General features: G+C 45.0%; 1 protein-coding gene across 4 annotated transcripts in view; it reads right to left on the reverse strand.

The window, feature by feature from the left end:
* The window catches only part of C7H7orf50 (chromosome 7 C7orf50 homolog), a 671,077-nt gene that overhangs the window by 229,449 nt on the left and 427,896 nt on the right, over window positions 1-13,732 (reverse strand). The window lies entirely within an intron of this gene.

The raw sequence follows: 13,732 nt of genomic DNA on the forward strand, positions 1-13,732 counted from the left end.
TAACTAATAACACAAAAAGACAACCAACAAACTATGCAACACATAAAGGAGAGAAGTGGACAAGATGTCCAATGCAACCGTCTCCTTTATAGACTGGGCTGGATAAATAATAGCTGGAATCAGATTGCTTGCCATGGACAACTTCTCCACTTTGGGGTATATTCAATAAGATTCGGATCCATTCCGACATGCATTTGTCGGAATGGATCCGACAACCCCTATTCAATGGACGGCTAAATCAGACTGTCGGATTTGGCTGTTCCCTGTCAGCGGCGACGGAGGAGGGGGGGAGCTGGCAGCGGCCGGAGATGTCTGATGCAGGGAGTGGGGGATGCGCTGTCAGCGGCTGCGGTGGGCGATATCTCTGCGGGGAGGGAGGAGCTGGCAGCGATCGGAGATGTCTGCCATGGGGGGGGGGGGGTGCTGTCAGTGGCGGGGGGAGATGTCTGGGGTGGGGTGTCGCTGCCGAGAGTGGGGATCCTGGCTGGAGGGACGCCTTGCTCAATTCAACTTCTTTTAAAGTTGGATTGAGATTGTCGGAAAGGGGTCCAAAACCTGTCAGATTTAGCCCCGTTTCCAACAGAAGCACGCTGATCGGCGGCTATTTTGCAGATCCATGTGTTTTCCAACAAGTTGGGAATTCCCGACTTGTCGGAAAAAAACGCCCCTATTGAATAGGTCTGAACCCCTTCCGACAGAAATCTGTCGGAAGCTGCAGTCTTTCCGACAGCTATTGAATACGTCCCTTTATCTCTTTGGAAGGTATGATACATCTCCTCCTAAGACAGCTCCACATTAATAGAAAGGCTATGCACTCTTAGGGGTATATGTACTACAGCTTCTAAAATTGAAAAGTGGTGATGTTACCCACAACGACCAATCAGATTCTGTCTCTCATTTTCTAGCATGCAGTAGAGAAATGATAGACAGAATCTGATTGGTTGTTATGGGCAACATCACGGCTTTTCAATTTTAGTAAATTTACCCCTAAGAATCTACTTTATAAAATGTCCTGCTAAATCTCTGTTGAGTTAAGGCCCCCATTCGTCAGCGAAGGATTGGGACAATGGCTCGATCCCCTGACTGTTGTATCGATCCTGATCAGAAACGGTCAGGATCAGCAAATCAGGCATCTTTAACATGGTTAATTTCCCTGATTGCCCGACGGATCGCTGACCATCGATGGCTGCCAACACAGCGGTAGGAAATTGTGCCTCTAATATTCCGCTTGGCACTTTGACCCATCTGTCATGATCTCCCACACAGCGAGCGCCTGCACCTAACGCATATACATTTTTAATGTGTCCTTTCCTTGGAAACATAGAAACACCAATTATTCTGCCACCTATCTTGTGAATATTTACAATTCTCCAGAAATGGAACATTTCTCATTAAGGAGTGATGAGAAAACAAATAAGACACAGTCAGGGCCGGTGCAAGGTCTCTCAGCACCCTAGGCAAATCGTCAGCCCCCCCCCCCAATACCCAGCACCTCAGGTGAAAAAGTGTGGAGTCGGCGTCTTATAAGTGCCACTAATAATATATATTTATTTTCACATATTAATGTTTTGTCATGTTAGTTTGGCCATCTACAGAACTAGAGAGGCGCTGCTGCTGCAAATCTCCTGCTGGTCAAATGAATGGCAGCCAGCTCAAGTGTGAAGCACTGAATGTGGTTATCCTCCTGGCTAATGCTGTGGCTCTGGATGAGGGTGGACAGCCTCAAAGTGACAGTGGACAGCCTTTAAAATGCACTTGTGCATGGGGTAGACTGCCGGTCTTGGACTCCCTGTTGCCGGTGTCTGTCAAGGCCGGCTGGGAGGGGGAGCAGATCATCTGGTGTTTAACAAAGCCCTGGCCACCCCAGGTGAAGGTCCCGCCCCCGGCCTCTTCCTCGGACTCCAGCAGCTCCCCGCAAGTCTGAGGTAGTGGATCTTCTTTCCAGTCATCGGGTCGAGGAAAGGGGAGTGAGCAGAGCAGGAGGGGCAGACAGGCACCGGATATGCGGCTCCAGCCCTGGCCCGGTAGATTCAACATGGGTGATCATGGAGCGACTGCCTCACAAGCAAAGCACACATCTTGTCACAGCCTTGTCATCTTGTCACCATTAGGCAGCTGCCTAAGGTACAATGCTCACAGAGGTACATGATATATACAGTTCCATCTACATAAAGATACACACTGTACCTGATGTAAGCTGTCTCATCTATATACACACATGATCTATAGACTACCACCTACGACCTACATACATGTATGAATGATGTATATAGCCTCATCTCTACATACACACTCGGGGTCATTCTGAGTTGATTGTAGCTGTGCTAAATTTAGCACAGCTACAATCATGTTTCCAGACATGCGGGGGAATGCCCAGCACAGGGCCAGTCCGACCCGCATGTCTGTCCGCCCCCCCCCCCCCCCCCCCCCCGCACAAGTACAAAAGCATCGCACAGTGGCAATGTTTTGGTACTTGCTGAGCAACTCCCGGCCAGCGCAGCTCCTGTGGCTGGCTGGGAGTTGCTCGTCACTGCCCCTGATCAATGCGACTGCGTGTGAAGTCACACCTGCGTTGGACGGACCGCACCCCCATAACGGTGGCCAAATGCCACCATTCCACCCCCTCCCGCCCAGCAACTGCCTCTGCCTGTCAATCAGGGAACAACGGCCTTCGGCTGTCCAGCATGCGCCGGCGCACTGCGGTGCCGGCGCATGCGCAGATCCGGTCCGATCGCTGCGCTTGATAAACTGTAGCGAGCGATCGGGTCGGAATGACCTCCACTGTTGAAAGTGTATAGATCATGAAATAACAGTTTGTATACAGTACATCATGTATGATATATTATATATATATATACATACATTTACATGATGTATGCAGTCTCATCTATATATGCACACAGGTAAATTATATCCACCCGGATATGTAGATACGCCGCAAAATATAGCATAGGGGGGAGAATATATGCTGGGTATGCGATTGCAGGGTGGGGGTGTAATTGCAGGAGGGGGTTGAGATGTAATATGAGGGATGCAATTGTTGTGGGGGCTGCTAACAGATGTGGGGTGGGGGGTATGGTGCAGGGGGGCAGTTAACATGAGAGTCTGAAATCTCGGGTGTGGGGATAGCAACATGCTGGAGACTGCACTCGCGGCAGGATGGGGGGGTGTGGTGAGTAACAGATTGGAGCCTGCACTCGTAGCAGGGGGTATCAGCAGGCAACCTGCGGGAGTATGTCGCTGGGGGCTGGCTGGGAGTCACATGCAGGTGCCAGGAACCAAACCTGCACTGGCGGCAACAGGGGGCAGCCAAACTGCAAGAGTCCGCAATAGCGTCTCAGTCTGTGGAGGGGGGGGGGGGGGCTAGTAGTAATATGCGGGCGGCGGGAGCCTGCACCGCCCAAGTCCGCAATTCGCAGGGTGGAAGGAGGAATGTGGGCATCGGGCCAGTCCGCAATTCGCGGGGCGGGACGGGTGCGTGCATAATGCCGAGTACGCAATTTGCGGGGGGGGGATGGTGCTGGGCATCATGTAAAAGAGCTGGCTTATCGCACTCACCAGTGATAACAATTGGGCGGCCACGACATCCCTACTCCTCATCTCTTAAGGAATAGGAGTAGCTCGGGTGAGCTGAGGCGGAGGGAATAATTATGAAAGCATTTTCATTGTGTTGTGCCGCCCTCCAGTGGCCGGCGCTCATAGGCAGCTGCCTAAAGCTGCCTAATGGCAGCGCCGGCCCTGGACACAGTCTAGTTTTGGAGCTCTGACTGTGTTGCCAATGAGAAATTGTATAGCTCCATTATCTAATATAAACTGTGACTTAGGAAATTCTGTCAGGCAAGCCTAATAAGCTGCACACAAACTATTCACACAATAGTTTGCAGACAACACTAGTTTCCAATCAATGACTTTCCCAGTGATGAGGTTAAAACGTTCAACTATGGTCTTAACTGGCAGAAATGATGCTGCATTTTATAGCACAAAGCAACCAATCAGATTCTACAATGTACCAGATAAATGAATTGGGTGCAGCCACATCTGTGTCTGCATTTATGGTGGTCATCTGTCAGTGACTTGGTACAATTGTCGCCACAAAGGTGTAAATTTGTGCATCCGAATGTGCAAGGACTGAGGCGTCTGTAGGTGCTGAAATACTGATTGGTATGTCTTTCCAAAAAATAACATAAAAAAAAAGAAAACACAAGCCAATGCGTCTGACATCAGCAGTGCATGCGAATTAGATCCATAGTACTATTGATTTAGTGTATCATTGCCTAGACCAGTGGTTCTCAAAATGTGTGCCGTGGCACCCTGGGGTGCCTCGGATTGGTGGTCCAGGACCAATTCAAATTATTTCTGGTCACTGTAATTGGCAAAACCACTGCTGGAGACTGTCAATCATAATATATGTGGACAAACAGAAGTAAATCTCCCTCACCACATAACTGAACCTAAGGATGACGTATAAACACAATTTACTTAATTTAATATTTCTTTCTAAATTTCTCAATAAGAAACTTTTGGCCCAGGGGTGCCGTGAAAACAATTCTGATTCTCTAGGGCGCCTTGATTCAAAAAACATTTGGAACCACTGGCCTAGACAATTAACTATTCCTGCGATTACTGATCAGCCTTTCCTTAGTTATTATCTATGCAGTATAATGACCAATATTGCATTGTTATAGTTGATGCATATCACAAACAAAAATGCAAGAGTAGATTTTTTTATATTTACTTAGGAAAACGCTGACTGAAAACCTCAATAGCTTCGTACAGCTGGTGTGTGACACACAGTGCAGCAGCTGGGTGTCTCTGCGACTTGGGCTGGCACAGACTGCCCCCAGCGTGCGCGGCATCACAAGGTCACACAGCAAGTGCCACTGGGAGAACTGGCATCAGGGAGAAGGCTGCAAGCCCTAAGCAGCAGCTCTGGTTGCACACAACCCTAGTTGCATCCCTGGTGACACAGACATCCTAGAGTATCAGCATTTTTCTATGGCACCCCTAGGTCACAAATGTATTATTGAGAAAAACGATGAAATTAAGTCCTTAGGTCCAGTTATGTGGTGGTGGACAGGGCTGCACTTCTGATTGTCATGTATTTTATTGATTGGCAGTCACCAGCACTGGTTTTGCCCATCACATTGACCATAAACTTTACATGAATAGACCTGGATCTCACATCTGGATACAGCTACTGTAGTGTGCCAGCAAGTAGCAGTCCCCATATACTTTACTGATAGGAACAGCACATATCTGGTGCTTTATACAGACACATAAAATGCTGTTACGCAGGTGTGACACCTGAGATCCCCTCAGTGGAAGTTACGCTGCACAAATAAGAAAACAATGTTTGCTGGATACTCAGTGAAATCTTACGGGATGTCTGTGGAATGCTCAAGGCCATTCCAATCTCCCAGCTCTGACAAACACTACTCAGGATCCTTCAAGCTCATTAAAGTAACCGCCATAAAAATAAACAGCAAGTCATGGGAACCAATGGGACTCTGAAGATAAACACATCTGACACGGAAACAGGACCACCTGCAGGTTACTTTTATTCTATTCCAGGCTACAAGTCCCAGCAGCTGCAAGACCGGATTTACTTGTAGCTCAACTGCAACTGGAGGGACACTCGGTGCCATAACATGATTTTACAAACCGTGCTACCTGTTCCACCGGTGTACCGCAGACATAGTTACAGGGGACATCAGTCTGTCTAATATTACTGAGAATAACAATTTTCTCTATCAATAACATATAAAAAGGTTTTTTTTATAGTTAATTAAACACCAAAAAAAAACAAAAAAAAACAAAAACATTTTCAGACAGAAGAGATTGCTTGTTATAAATAGAGTGTTTGATAAACCCAATAAAGGTTACATGTTATAGAACTATACACACGTTATACTAGTTCCACTGTAAGGCTATGCACACTGACCGTTCCCTGCACTTCAGTCCAGGGTGCACCTAGTTTACCAAATGATGACTAGCAGGTAAACTGATGGAGATCATCATTATACACAAATACACAACTAGAAACTCATGTATATCCGTAATTCATGTAGAAAATGTATATGTAAGATAGCTGTAACTCTGTAGCTTTGCTGCTGGTTACTGTGACATCACACAGCCCGTGACATCACAATGTTCCCAAAATGCTCTTTAATACGGTGGTTACTCTGACACCATCACTGTGATGTCACTAGGGTCTCTATAAAAGGGGTGACAATATAGGACACCCCTTTAACATGAGATAATTTGTAATAGTATTATCTAATCAGTGTCAGCATGCCAGCTAGTATTAGATCACTAATAACATTAAATAAGTTCCGCCTTGGCCCCTAATATATTTCTACAAAAAATCGAATAAACACAATTAAAAATAAATATATAGTATGAAAAAAACTAAAACGAAAAAAAAAATATATATATATAAAAAAAAATGTCTGCATCTTCGCCAGTCTCATGATACACAAACTCAATATTGGACAAACCGCAAAAATAAAATAAAAATCGCTAATCGCTAAAATCTATGATCACCACAGGCCATACCGTCCCTTACAAGTATCACTGCTTCCATGCAATTAATGTTTTATCCAATTTTGCCAGGTTTACCTATATAATACCTATAAAAGAATAACAAAAAGAAAAATATTCACAGGACTATGCTACAAAGAAAGCCCTATCCGTTCCCTCAAAAAGCAATTTAACATTTAAATACATAAAAGGAAATGACTGAAAGCAGCACTCCTCAACATGAGATTTAAGGAAATTCAATTGCCCATGGTAAATTACAGAGGGTAAAAAAAAGGTGGTAGACTCGGACTTTAATGCTTGGGGCTATTCAATTCCAGCCCTTTTCACCTGAACCCCTTATTAACGCCCGTTAACACACAAAATCTGTGAAAAATTCACAGATTCTTGTATCAACAGGGCCGCGGCACCCTTTAACCCCCTAGAATCTGGAGTGGGTTTTTTTTTTTTTTGGGGGGGGGGGGGGGGGGATGGAGGTTCCGATAATCACTGATCAGTTCTGACGGCGGATTTACTTCGGGGCTAACTGAATAGCCCCAGGGAATGAATTAGCCTGCTAATTCCGTGTGTGCGTCAGAATGTGACCACAAATTAAATTTACAAATGACAGGAATTTTTAAAAATTAAGTGGAAATGTGTCCTGCTGTATAAAACTCATTTAACAGTACCATGTTTGCGCAGTCACAAAAATACTTTTACTTGCTGTATATTTTGAAAACATAATAAACCGTTTAATTGGGGGTTTAATATCGCCATCATGTGGCCATTTTTTAAAGTTGCATTACGAAAAAAACTTCAAAGTAATACATCCGAGTTTGCTGTAGAACAAGACATTGCCATATAAGGTGTATTGTTACAGTATATAGCTAAAAACAAAACAAAAAAACAAAAACACAACATGGACAATAAAATAGCAAAATAACACATACACAAATACAATATTAATCTGAGAAAAAATGTTTTTATTTTGTTAGCCACAGCAGTTCGACGGTGTTTTATATATGTTATGGCCACTAGGTGGCACTACCTCACAGCTTTTTTCAAATTAGCTTACTAAAACATTATGACAACTATCACTATTTATTAAGAACACACAGATACTGTAAATAACGAACTGTTCATTCACATTATGCTTTTCATTTTCATTGTTTGTACAAACATTTAGTTAGAAATTGGGTATAGTGGGCAAGAATCTGATTTTAGGATCACACGATAGTTTCTATAAGTATCAATGTACTTTCATGATTTCTATGTGCATGTGTGATATGATAGATGACGCCATACCCCCCAACATGACCCATTCCATTAGGTACAAAATGCCAGTGGCAGTTGCAGGGCTGCAGCACAGTTCAAAATTCAAAGAGGGGAGCCGCTCCAACTGGGTACTAGGTAAGTATGTGCATTCTTTCTATACAGCTTATCTGTATGGTTTGAAGTTCTTGAACAAATATATAAATGACAGCAGCCAAGGCTGGCAGCAGCTGGACTACCATAAACCACTCGCATGCCCACTAAGAGCTCACGCCCCAGAGAGGATGGACTTGCAGTTAACAGAATTGGGGCAACTCGCGGCATGTCGGGCACACCACTTCACCACTTGGAACATTGTGCCAATGTTTGATGACTGCCTTACAGATGTGCCTGGAGGTTATATAACAGTGGCACAACATGTGGCCCTCCAGCTGCTGTGAAACTACACATGCTGCAGATCTGCTATTACGGCATGCCGGTATTTATAGTTCCCCAGTAGCTGGAGGGCCACATGTGGAGATCCTTCCTATAGAATATGTGCTTGAAAGAACCAAAGAAACTAATGTATCCCTTTATAGTTATGTTGCAATTAAAGTAAATATTTTACCAAATTGCCTCCACTTCCTCACCAACAGTTTGGTGCAACTGTAAGCAAACAAATCATTTTACGGTCAGCCTCCTTCATAAAGCACAGAGGGGGGATGGGGAGTGAGTAGAATTCCTCCCCAGGCATATACTGCCCCTAAAGCAAGCACCCCCGCAAGCAATACCTTTTACTGAAGGTCTCACCTGATGAAATGTCTAAATTCTAATGAAGAAAACTGACCGTACTGACGTCATCAGACCTGTATGAATAGTGAATCACATGCGAGTTCTAAAGGGCTATAGTACAACTAGCTGTGAGAGTTACATATACAGATGTGTCCCCAAACACTGTTGCTGCAGCCAAACAGTCCTTCTCGTCACACCAGGTCCCATGGCTCTCTGCTTGGGCCCAGCATCTTTTTTTGTCCAAAAACATATGCGACAAATGGCTTCACGAGACGGCACTGATCTGGGATCAGTATGAAATACCTACGGTCAAAATCCAGACAATGTCAAAATACAGACATTTACAATACCGACAAGGTCAAAATACCGACATTTAAAATGTCGACAGGTCGAAAAGTCAACACAAGGTTTTAATTTGTGTGTGTGTATGTCGACATAGACACTATATAAGTGTACTGCTGCGCTCGGCACAATATTATATTCCCCCTCCACAGTCCACTGGGATGGTGAAGTACGAACAAGTCGGTTTCAAAAACAAAACAAAACATGAAAAACTCATGTCGACTTTTTGACTTGCCGACATTTTAAATTTTGGTATTTTGACCTTGTCGGGATTTTGACCGTCGGTCAATGGCTGTCGGGATTTTGATTGTAGGTAAATTGATCGCATCCCATTGATCTGTGTGCAACCGAGTCTCATTCTGTATACAAAGTGCTATGGTACAGCGCTCCAATGTGCTATGTATACAGATTCAGTTGTGGTATAGAAGGTCTACAGTTTTTAAGTTGACAGTCAATATGGTCGACATGCATTAGGTCGGCATGTACAGAAGGTCGACACAAGTTTTTTTTGGGTCAGATGTGACCATCATCAGTACAAACGTGTACCCCCATGTGCTCGCTCTGCTTGCCACTGGCTTACTATTCCAAATCGTAGTCTACACGGATAGAACAAGAAGCAAATGTTGGGAAAACATGCAAAAAAACCCCCAAACAAACAGGTGTTGACCATTTGTATGTCAACCAGTATCATGTTGACCATATGGTGTCAACCTATCATCCAGATACCTACACATTCAGTCGCACATAGAAAAACAAGTGTCGCATATCAAATAATCAGTGCAACCTTGTGCAGCCGTTTGTTGCACGGTACCTGCGGCAGCGCACTTGTGCCAGGTCTCTCGCACCACTTGGTGCATTGTAGTAAAATACAGGACTACACTCCCCCTAGCATAACCAGCCAGGCAGCCTATGGTACAGATATGGGTACAGTGGGTAACCTTAAACCCAAAGAGAAATGCTGATAACGGAAATAATAACTAATGGTGCTAAATCATAAATAAATAGAATAAAAACCAAGCACTTCTCTTATGTAGCATTTGATCTCAATTATTTTATTTTTTTATGCATAAAGGGAGAAAGCTAAAACAGAATATAGTATAATATTGTAAAAAAATATAATGACAGTAACTGGCTAGAAACCTCCATACCACCAGTAGGTACCATGTCCAGCGAGGGGAAGATGGATAATCCCCCCACTGTGTAACAAACACTCCTGACATCCAGTATACACTGCTCCACTGATCTTAAGGGGGGTACTCACGGAGCGATATTCTAAGCAATCTGACTAGATTGCTTAGAATATCAGCATGATCGCTCCGTGTGTAGCCCCCTCAGCGATAGCGATGCGCGGCCCCGCACATCGCTATCGCTGCTGCTAGATTGGCCTGCATGCAGGCCAATCTAGCGGGTCGCTCACTTTACCCGCTGGGTGAAATGAGCGGCCCCCCCGTCTCCCCCCGCACGCTCAGCACAGATCGCGCTGTGCTGAGCGGCGGGAGAGATGTGTGCTGAGCGGTTCGCTCAGCACACATCTCTCGTGCATCGGCCCGTCTATATGGGCCTTTACACTCACTTCAGCAGCCTTAACATGTACTGAGTCTAAAGGCGGGTACACACGAAGAGATCCGTGCTTAATTTCTATGCAATCTGACTAGATTGCTTAGAAATTAAGCACGGATCTCTCTGTGTGTATGCCCCACAGCGATAGTGATGCGCGGCGCTATCGCCGGTACTAGATTCGCCTGCATTTCGAAAAGGTCGAATTGTCGACATGCTGCCTTATGTCTACAAGGACGAGGAGCTGCGATCTGGTAAGTAGTTCTCTCATATTTCTAACCATCCCCACAGGCAACATTTTGAAAACTTGAACCTGTCGACAGTTTGGGGATGTTTACTGTCAACATTCTGATGTCGACTTCTGAATGCACAGTTGCTGTCGACCTTCTGACCGGATACACTGTAAATGGAGATGCTGCAGTACAGGTAAATATATCTAGTACAGGCTCTTTTGGGTCTATTACGCATATATAAAGCCTTACAACAACACCACCGCCACCTAAATAAAAAAATGACAAAAAATATGCCAAAGTGAACCTTCCCTGAAAACATGTTAGGAGGAAGGTCCCTATAGATTGTAAGCTTACGAGCAGGGCCTTCCTACCTCTATGACTGTTATCACCCAGTTTGTTATTGTTATTTCAAATTGTAAAGCGCAACGGAATTTGCTGCGCTATATAAGAAACTGTTAATAAATAAATAAATAAATAAATAAAGGACTAATAATATGACTGAGGAGCAATTAGTAAAACGATGCCACCCATTTACAGGATTTCTCTTTTACCTGCCTGACCACATTTCATACTAACGTGAAATTAGCAGCACAGAATGCAGGCGGGACGGTAGAAGTGTTATTCTCAGTTTGTGTTCCTCTTAGTGACTGCAGCAGTCAGGACCGGAATTACAGGCTGTCCTTACCGACCTCCTGGAAAAAAAACACTGCACAAATACTGTATGCTGTGTAGGTGTAAAGCACACACACTTTATAATCACTGAAGCCAAGTACTCAACGGCTCCAACAATTTTTGTACAAAAATGAGGTTGACCTGAAATAACTGAGGCACAAGATGCACATATAGAAACAGAATATTTGCAGTTTTCAGACTTTTTTCAGGCAGTGGATTGCACATTGCCCAAAGGTAAAGAGAAGAAAAAAATGTAAATACAAGAAAATAGGATTTTAATACCTACCGGTAAATCCTTTTCTCTTAGTCCGTAGAGGATGCTGGGGACACTGCAAGTACCATGGGGTATAGACGGGATCCACAGGAGACATGGGCACTTTAAGATTTTCAAAGTGGTGTGAACTGGCTCCTCCCTCTATGCCCCTCCTCCAGACTCCAGTTATAGGAACTGTGCCCAGGGAGACGGACATTTCGAGGAAAAGGATTTATTGTTAAACTAAGGTGAGATACATACCAGCTCACACCTTAAGCACGCCGTACAACATGGCATTCAACAACGCAAGTCAACGGCATGAACAACATCAGCAACAGGCTGACCATAAACGTAACACAACATGTGTGTAACCATAACTAATAACTGCAGATACAGTACGCACTCGGACAGGCGCCCAGCATCCTCTACGGACTAAGAGAAAAGGATTTACCGGTAGGTATTAAAATCCTATTTTCTCATACATCCTAGGGGATGCTGGGGACACTTCAAGAACCATGGGGTTTATACCAAAGCTCTAGAACGGGCGGGAGAGTGCGGATGACTCTGCACACCGATTGACCAAACATGAGGTCCTCATCAGCCAGGGTATCAAACTTGTAGAACTTCGCAAAGGTGTTGAACCCGACCAAGTTGCCGCTCGGCAAAGTTGTTAAGGCGAGACCCCTCGGGCAGCCGCCCAGGATGAGCCCACCTTTCTGGTAGAATGGGCCTTCACCGATTTCGGTAACGGCAATCCAGCCGTAGAATGAGCCTGCTGAATCGTATGACAGATCCAGCGCGCAATAGTCTGCTTGGAAGCAGGAGCCCCAATTTTATTGTGAGCATACAAGACAAACAGAGCCTCTGTTTTCCTAAACTGAGCCGTTCTGGCGACATAAATTTTCAAAGCTCTTACTACATCGAGAAGCTTCGATTCCAGCAAGGCGTCAGTAGCCACTGGTACCACAATAGGCTGCTTCAAGTGAAACGATGAAACCACTTTCGGCAGAAACTGCGGACGAGTCCTCAATTCTGCTCTATCTTCATAGAAGATCAAATAAGGACTCTTGTGAGACAAGGCCGCCAATTCAGACACCCGCCTTGCGGATGCCAAGGCCAACAGCATGACCACTTTCCAAGTAATGAATTTCAACTCTACCTCCTGTAAAGGCTCAAACCAATGAGATTGAAGGAACTGCAACACCACATTAAGATCCCATGGTGCCACAGGGGGCACAAAGGGAGGTTGGATGTGCAATACGCCTTTCACGGAGGTCTGAACTTCTGGAAAGGAGGCCAATTGTTTTTGGAAGAAAACCGATAAAGCCAAAATTTGCACTTTAATTGAGCCCAACTTTAGGCCCGCATCCACACCGGCTTGTAGAAAATGGAGAAAACGTCCTAACTGAAATTCTTCCGTAGGAGCTTTCTGGGACTCACACCAAGACACGTAATTTCTCCAAATACGGTGGTAATGTTTTAAAGTTACTCCTTTTCTGGCCTGAATTAGAGTGGGGATGACTTCCTTGGGAATACCCTTTCGGGCTAGGATCCGGCGTTCAACCTCCAAGCCGTCGAACGAAGTTGCGGTAAGTCTTGGAACACGCACGGCCCCTGCCGTAATAGATCCTCCCTCAGAGGAAGAGGCCAGGGATCTCCTATTAGTAATTCCTGAAGATCTGGATACCAAGCCCTCCTTGGCCAATCTGGAACAATGAGGATCGCTTGAACCTTTGTTCTTCTTATGATCTTTATCACTTTTGGAATGAGTGGAAGCGGAGGAAACACATACACCGACCAAAACACCCACGGCGTCACTAGGGCGTCCACTGCTATTGCTTGAGGGTCTCTCGACCTGGAACAATATCTCTGAAGTTTCTTGTTGAGGCGAGACGCCATCATGTCTATTTGAGGAGTTCCCCAACGACTTGCAACTTCTGCAAAGACCTCTTGATGAAGACCCCACTCTCCTGGATGGAGATCGTGTCTACTGAGGAAGTCTGCTTCCCAGTTGTCTACTCCTGGAATGAAGATCGCTGACAGAGCGCTTGCATGCATTTCCGCCCAACAGAGCACCTTTGTGGGCTCTGCCATTGCCGCTCTGCTCTTTGTTCTG

The sequence above is a fragment of the Pseudophryne corroboree genome, chromosome 7, assembly GCF_028390025.1.
Source record: "Pseudophryne corroboree isolate aPseCor3 chromosome 7, aPseCor3.hap2, whole genome shotgun sequence".
Taxonomy (NCBI): Eukaryota; Metazoa; Chordata; class Amphibia; order Anura; family Myobatrachidae; genus Pseudophryne; species Pseudophryne corroboree.